The sequence below is a fragment of the Dysidea avara genome, chromosome 5 (assembly GCF_963678975.1).
Source record: "Dysidea avara chromosome 5, odDysAvar1.4, whole genome shotgun sequence".
Classification (NCBI taxonomy): Eukaryota; Metazoa; Porifera; class Demospongiae; order Dictyoceratida; family Dysideidae; genus Dysidea; species Dysidea avara.
Window position 1 is genome coordinate 4,481,410 of NC_089276.1, and position 8,484 is coordinate 4,489,893.

Genomic DNA, 8,484 nt, shown 5'->3' on the forward strand with positions numbered 1-8,484 from the left:
AATTCAGTCACATTGTTACTAAATTGTATCTTAAAAGTCTAAGTTTGTAATAAAATGTTGTTGGGGTGAGGGTTCAAGCCCCCTTGAGATAGAGCATATATACATGCATGCTCAGGACCGTGTGCTTTGCATACTGCATATACTAGCAGATGTATCAACCAGTTACCACCTCTTCTGCCTAATTTAAATGCACTTGCTAGCACCCTCTGTAAAATCCTAGATCTGCTATTAGATAATTAAAATATATTTGGTTAAAATAGTCTTAATTGTGATAGAAGAATATACACCTGACTGCTCTATTAGATAGTATTATCAAGTATGTAAATAATTGGTTGCTGGGTACCTCCCCCTAGATCTACCACTGTAACTATTATCACATTATTACAAGTCTATATCACAATGGCAAAGGTCTATGTCATAATGGTAAAAGTCTATATCACAATGGCAAAGGTCTATGTCATAATGGTAAAAGTCTATATCACAATGGCAAAGGTCTATGTCATAATGGTAAAAGTCTATATCACAATGGCAAAGGTCTATGTCATAATGGTAAAAGTCTATATCACAATGGCAAAGGTCTATGTCATAATGGTAAAAGTCTATATCACAATGACAAAGGTCTATGTCATAATGGTAAAAGTCTATATCACAATGGCAAAGGTCTATGTCATAATGGTAAAAGTCTATAATTATCACAATGGCAAAGGTCTATGCCATAGTGGTAAAAGTCTATATCACAATGGCAAAGGTCTATGTCATAATGGTAAAAGTCTATATCACAATGGCAAAAGTCTATATCACATAATGGCAAAGGTCTATGCCATAATGGTAAAAGTATATATCACAATGGCAAAGGTCTATGTTTTAATGGTAAAAGTCTATATCATAATGTCATAATGGCAATGCTGCATGATAATGGTATCATATAGTCTATATCAAAGCATACATACTTATCATGATGACAACTATACTGTGTATATCACATGCAATGGAAACATCATACAATTAATGATAATTAACAAGGCAGTAATTATAAGCAACATCACCATTACCCTGCGTGCAGCCCACCACACCATAATAGTCTACCTCAATAACATAAATATATGGCATAATTATGGCACTAATCACCCTTCATATCAGGGTTCATGCCTCATGGTTCTTATCTTCTAAATACTAACACTATACACATTGTGGTATATAAAAACACAAACAACTAAAATTAACTTGAGGCTGGCAGTTTGCTCATCTCTGTACACGTACACCACAAACAAGAAGCTGGTCTGGCTCTGTGAGACTATAGCTATGTATGTGACCAGACAGTTTCATAATACTGAAACAATTTGTGTTTAGGAGTTACCTATCAGGTGACACCTGTTATAAATAATCAGTGTAGTCTTAATAAGTTATAACATGTTTGTCATATACGTGGACATCACATGACACCAGTGGTGTAAACCAGATTATCACTTGACACTTGAGAGTCTATCATGTCTATGGTCCAGGGTCAGTTATCAAGCATCTAGGCATACATAGCACCCATACGCGTCCCTCCATAATTATGGCTAAGGAAATACAAGCCTCTGGCATAGATTTATAAAGGGGTTTATAAATCTCTCTCTGGGACTGCAGTAGATCACGTGAGACTAAAGTCGCTTTCAGTTTTAAGTTAACTTTCTAAGATTGCATGTCCGTAAGTGGAACATCGCGTGGAAAAATTTTATAGCGTATCAGTGCTTTAGTTCGGAGAAAGAAAGAGGAGCCTACTTCTGCGTGAAAACGATAATGGATTGGCGTTCGAGGTTGCTTTTACCTCTTGTGGTCTTCGCCATTAGAGCAGGTAATGAGCTACTTGCGTGTGTTGTTTTGTGTTGTCAGCTGTTGTTATACATTGCGGTAGTGTGTACCCACTGCTCTTTGTCTCTGATTGTGTGTATACTAGTAATATTTTATTACCTCGTGTAATAATTGACTGACGGCGTCAGAAAGGCGCTGTTATAATTTAATAGAATTTAAATGGCTGTCTCGCGCGCCACCCAAGTTGCATTAGGCTCGTGACTTCTACCATCTGTGTTTCAAGGCACTTTTGTGCAACATTTCTCTTGTTTTAAATCGTAATTACTGTTGATAGTCATGAAATATGATGATGCAGGGCAGGCAAACCTGTTGATATGCCCAGAGGATAAAACTAGAAGCCCCAAGAAAGAAGTAACTTTTTTCTCTGGTAAAAATTTTTTTAAGATACTAAGGCAATGATAATATAAATAAACACTTACTAGTTTTTTTACCTCTTAGTGATCAGTATTTCATTAGCTGACAAAGCAGTTGTGTTTTTTTATGGTGCCTAGACACAACAGTAATTTAATTTTTGTTGATGCATGATCACACATCATGTTGTTTAACACATATGACTGTCTGTATTCTCATGGGCACAAGAGTCTGTTGATAGATCAGGAATGAAGACTGTATATGGTTATACATTCAGACACGTAAGGGGACTATTCATGCCATTATATGAAGAATGGCTGTGGTGATTTTCAAAGATCCGATAGAGCCTTGCACAGTTAGAAGAATTACTATAAACTATGTAGTTTTGTCTTCCAGACCCTTTTCTTTGGGGTGGCACTTATCAATTAGAGATTATAAGGGCCCCTTCTAGAAGTGTCTGGTGTAATGCCTATACCTTTTTTTGTCTGCCAATTTCCAAGCCAAGGGAGTGATGGTTAGTGTTTAATGGCTACACAAGATTTTACAAAGAGTTAAGTGAATGGGAACAGGATAACTGATCTGTTGTATACTATTAGTGTTGCACTGATAGTTGGTTGAATTACCGATATTAGCTAATTTTTTTACAAGTATCGATATTGTTACAAAGCGGAAATGATTTTGCCGATTAACCGAAACCCACAATCAATCATTAATAATGACGAAGTACAGAGAAATTAGTGAATTTTTATCCGCTGCCCACAATATTTGCGATCACTCTCTGCAGATATAGTCCAGTCATTTTATGGAAAATAAGGGGTCAACCTTTAACTAATTGCAACACAAGCTTTCTTAACAGTTCCTAGCACAGAAAATTGTACTCTATAACATATCAAAAGTCCTAAGGAATCCCATGACGGGAAAGTGACCTTTTAGTGACCTTTTACAGCCAATTTTTGGCAAAAATTGAGAATTTTGCCTATATTTCATCCAAATATCAACCAAATTGGTCAAATGTGGTATCAAATGAATGGTCTCACTGAAAGGAACAATGTGATACTTATTTGAAGTCAATAGCTCATTTCGTTCAGAAGTTAGAGCCATTTAACTGATCAAAAAATTGGCCGCCCACGCACTTAATTAAATTTAAGGTTTTCACTATAGTAGTGTTCTTTTCTTGACTGGAAGCACACTTTAAGCTGTGGTAAAAGACAAAAAATGACAAAGGAGATTTGTGGCACTTCAGGACTTGACTGTTACCATGGAAACCAGTCTGTACTATTGTTAGCTTGAAGCAGTTACACACTGTATATAGACCTAACACACAGTGTTTTCCGAAATGAGTTTTCTTGGGTGCATTGGTCACCTCATGGCAGCTTCTGGTTTGCAAGAACTACTAGAACAGGTATATGCACCTAATGCAGTAGTCCATATGCTCAATGGTAAAGCTACTGCTAGAGCATTACGAGGACATCTTATAGTTGATGCAGCACTTAATGCTTTGATCTTAGCTAGCACCTTTGGTATTCCCATACCACAATGTTCAGAGATCACAAACGAAGAAACAGAGGAGGTAGCAGAGATATCACAAACACATGATGATTTCTTTGACAATACTGACCTGAAAGAAGCTGCCATCCTCTATGAAAGGCTAGTTCAAGGATCGATAACTGCAGATCATGTATGTGAGCATGCTACACTAGCCAGAATTGATGATTCCCTTCAAAACAAGAAAGAAATTTTGAAAACTTCCAGAACAGCAAAATTATGGCTTCAGTACATGGACATGATTGATGTTCTTCGCAAACATATTAGAGCAGAGCGTATTGGTAACTGGGATTTGCATCTTCAAGCTGTTGCAGAAATGCTTCCTTACATGGCAGCCGCAGGGCACAACAATTACACCAAGTCTTTACATATATACTTACAGCAAATGTCTCATCTCCAAGATGATCACCCTGATGTATACCAACACTTTCAGAATGGCTTACATGTGATCAGACGTAGTGATCGTTACTGGGCTGGTCTCTCTTCAGATCTTGTCATTGAACAGGTGCTGATGAGGAGCATGAAGACAAATGGTGGTCTCACAAGAGGACGAGGTATGAACGAACAGCAACGATTAGTTTGGTTACTATCAATGCCAGCATGTGCTGAAGTAAATAGAGCTATGCAAGAACTCACTGGGGTGTCTTATGATTCTGGAGATCAGAACAAGGAGATGACACAGGCTAGGCTAACTCGTGATTGGAAGGACACCCAAATAATTCTTAGTTGCCTTCAAGAACAAGATCCGTTTTCTACTTTTGACACCAGCCTACGCAGCATCTACTCTGGAGTGCATACACAGAGCATTATTAATGTTGACAATGCAAGAGAAGTTGGTAGTGCTATTTTGGATAGAATGAAAGGAACAACAGTTGCTGAGTACACTTTCAAGAAAAGCCATCAAGTTGTTACACTAGGTTACACGTCTGCACTGAAAATTGAAGGTGTTACAGTTCAGATTGATCCCCAACTTCTCTTCCAATGGTTAACTGTAGCAGCAAATGCAACTAATAGAATTGAAGATGTGTTCAAGTATGAGCTTTGCAGCTGTCCACCAGCATTGTTTGATTCTTCACTAATGCTTAGACAGCCACAGAAAGCTGCACTAAGTAACGCTATTTGGAGTGTTGTGTCACTAGATAGTCAGGAAATACCTGGAGAGGTCCAATTTGTGCTGGATGGAGGAGCCCTCCTACAACGTGTTCCATGGACACAAGGATCAGCTTATGGGGATATTTGTACAATATACACAGATTATGTAGCAAAGAAATATGGAGAAGCTATAGTTGTTTTTGATGGATATCAGAAGTCATCAACAAAAGATATGGCACACAAAAGGAGAGCTAAAGGACGATCAGGAGTACCTGTTTCATTTACAGATAGTACTAAACTCAACATGAAAAAAGAAACCTTTTTAGCAAACTGTACAAACAAGCAGAAGTTCATTATTATGCTTGGGAAGTACTTAGAAAGAAGAAATCGCAAAGTGTATCATAGTCCAGGAGATGCTGATGTAATGATAGTACAGAAAGCTGTAGAATCAGCCACAGTAACAGACACTGTTCTGGTTGGTGATGACACCGATCTTCTGGTATTGTTATGCTATCATGCCTGCTTAAATTCTCATACCATACTTTTCAAACCTGAGCCAAAAAGAACCACCACCAAGAAACTTCGAGTATGGAACATTAGTGCTGCCAAGAAGAAACTTGGTCCTGAAGTATGTAAAAATCTTCTTTTCCTTCATGCTATACTTGGATGTGATACTACTTCACAACTGTATGGTATTGGAAAAGGTGCTTCCCTTAAGAAGTTCCGGTCAATTCGAAACTTTCAAGAGCAAGCAGAAGTATTTTGCACATCATCTGCTACACCGAAAGAAATAATTGCAGTAGGAGAGCAAGCTTTAGTGGCAATGTACAACGGAAAACCAGGAGAAACATTGGACTGTTTACGCTATAAGTGTTTCTGTGAGAAAGTGGCTATGAATAATACATTTATTCATCCACAAACTCTACCTCCTACTTCCGCAGCTGCCAAATACCATAGCCTACATGTGTATTTACAAATACAGGAGTGGAAAGGCTGTGGCAGAGAATTTCAGCCACTTGAATGGGGGTGGAAAGAGTGTGATGGGACTCTAATGCCATTGTTCACTGATTTACCACCAGCTCCAGATGACCTACTTAAGATAATAAGATGTAATTGCCACACAGATTGTAGCACTATGAGGTGCACATGCAAGAAATATAATGTAAAATGTTCTCCTGCATGTGGCAATTGCAAAGGAACAGCTTGTACCAATGTTGATGGTGTGATTCTTGAAGATGATGATAATTGATGTAGACTTTGGATTATCCTTACAGAATTTCTTAGGAATTTATGCTGTTTTATATAAGTCATAAGTTTACATTTATATCAGAGCTTATTACGTACAATCTAAGAAATTGCTATAATATTATTATTTGCTGAAAAATTACCAGTTTATATGTCACAATCATGTTAGCATCAATTCAAACACAAATTTGGTTTCCATGACAACAGACCAACGCTAAAGGCTTCTTAGTTACCCCTTGCTATCAATCATGTTTATTATCATAATCAAATCATGCATTTCCAATGCTACATCAAAACACAGTAGCCAGATAAAATTAATTAAGTGCGTGGGCGGCCAATTTTTTTGATCAGTTAAATGGCTCTAACTTCTGAACGAAATGAGCTATTGACTTCAAATAAGTATCACATTGTTCCTTTCAGTGAGACCATTCATTTGATACCACATTTGACCAATTTGGTTGATATTTGGATGAAATAGAGGCAAAATTCTCAATTTTTGCCAAAAATTGGCTGTAAAAGGTCACTAAAAGGTCACTTTCCCGTCATGGGATTCCTTAGGACTTTTGATATGTTATAGAGTACAATTTTCTGTGTTAGAAACTGTTAAGAAAGCTTGTGTTGCAATTAGTTAAAGCTTAAATCATAAAATGACTGGACTAATATGGGGCCAAGTACATTTAAAAGTACTTAAGTAAAGTACAAGTACTTTTGAGCTTTCGAAGTATAGGTACAAATACTCCAACTGAAATCACAAGAATACTTAAGTAAAGTACAAGTACAGTACGTTTTCCTATAGTAAAATTTATGCAGCCGTGCATAATAACTTATGTTTGAGGTACAAACATGCAAGGTACAGTTTTTATATTCACAGAATCATTACATCGCACAAATAAATATAAGTCTCAGGCTACTATGCTCAGGTTTAAATTCTTTTCCTGCGATGCTTTGTAATAAACCACTTAATTGCGGTAAATGATACAGGTACTGAAAGAACAATGGAAAGGTAAGGATATGCTTTGCGATTATCCTTCCAAAAAGTTTGCAGGGTACGCTGGTACACATGGGGTTTCCAATTAAGTAGTCATCAAGTTCAGCATGTAAAGTAATTAAAATAATTTCGATCAGTTACCATAGTTGAGTTGTCTTCTTCACAAGTAGTGGTGTCTGACATAAAAGGATGCATGCACTAATATAAATAATATTTTCATACCACCAAAACCCTCATTACAGTAATTGCACTTAGCCTTGCAGTTACAAACTTCAGGATAACAGGTACTTTCAGGTTTTTGTCAACCATTCTCTTCAACTCCCAATTTAAATGACAACATTGCTTTCATTATATTTGCCAGAATTCCAATTAAATAGCTGCTTGTGGCTACATGATACATAGTACTGTAACATTAGTTAGGTTGTAAAAGTACTATAGAAGTTGAAAACTACAACTTCATCAAATTCATCGACACTCACTGTGCACAAACTACAATGTTTGCAGTACTTAAAAGTACTTCAAGTACTCAAGTACATACAAGTACTTGGCAAAATACTTGAGTATAAGTACAAGTATGTTGCAGTATTTAAGAAAGTATAGTACAAGTACTTTCAAACTTGTACTAAAGTATAAGTACTCATCTACTTGGCCACATGTCTGACTCTCTGGACTAAAAACACTATTTGATAGCTGTTTTATAACTACAAGGCTTCTTTTTCTATGAAGGAGTTAGCAGAAAAACTGTAGCAAACATTGTTTTAATATTATAAATAATTATCCCTTTGTTACCTGAATTATTTTTATAAAACCCCAAAAACCGCAAGAGACAAAACAATAACTTGTGTGACCTAGGTAAGAAACATGTGAAAGCCATCTTTCAATTAATGCTAAACAGTATGAACCATCAAAAGACCTCTCTTTATCCTACTCAGGCATCTAAAAAGTTTCACAGTAACACACAGAACTCACACGCTGCGAAGCGAAGGAACTCGGTCTTCGTCGCACGAAAATAACCAAGCCACCATCTTGTTGCTATGAGTGATAAAGTCATACTGTATATCAATCGGCTTGTCATCACGTGAAGAGTCTTTTAATCTTTATTCCAATGGTGTACCACCACCGAGATGAAAGTTATGGCTGATTTTTCACAGGTATGTAACCAGCGCACGTGTTTTATACTTCTTGTGTGTATTCCAAGCAGTGTTGGTTTCCCTGGCTGCTTTTCTTGGCTTCACACGATACGCCATTCGAAACGTCTGGGCCCCCTGAATAAAATGAAAGTGGTTTCAACTCTGTAGCCCCTCGGATGAAAGGCGCTATGGATGGATTTCAATAGGCATGCGTTCAGAGCCACTCGAGTGACTTTTTGGTAATAAAGGTTTTTTAAATGGCTGCCCACTCAATTAATT

General features: G+C 37.1%; 1 pseudogene; it reads left to right on the top strand.

Moving 5' to 3' along the window:
• The first annotated feature begins 3,687 nt into the window (after positions 1-3,687).
• Positions 3,688-5,636, top strand: LOC136256346 (uncharacterized; annotated as a pseudogene).
• Positions 5,637-8,484: the final 2,848 nt, after the last annotated feature.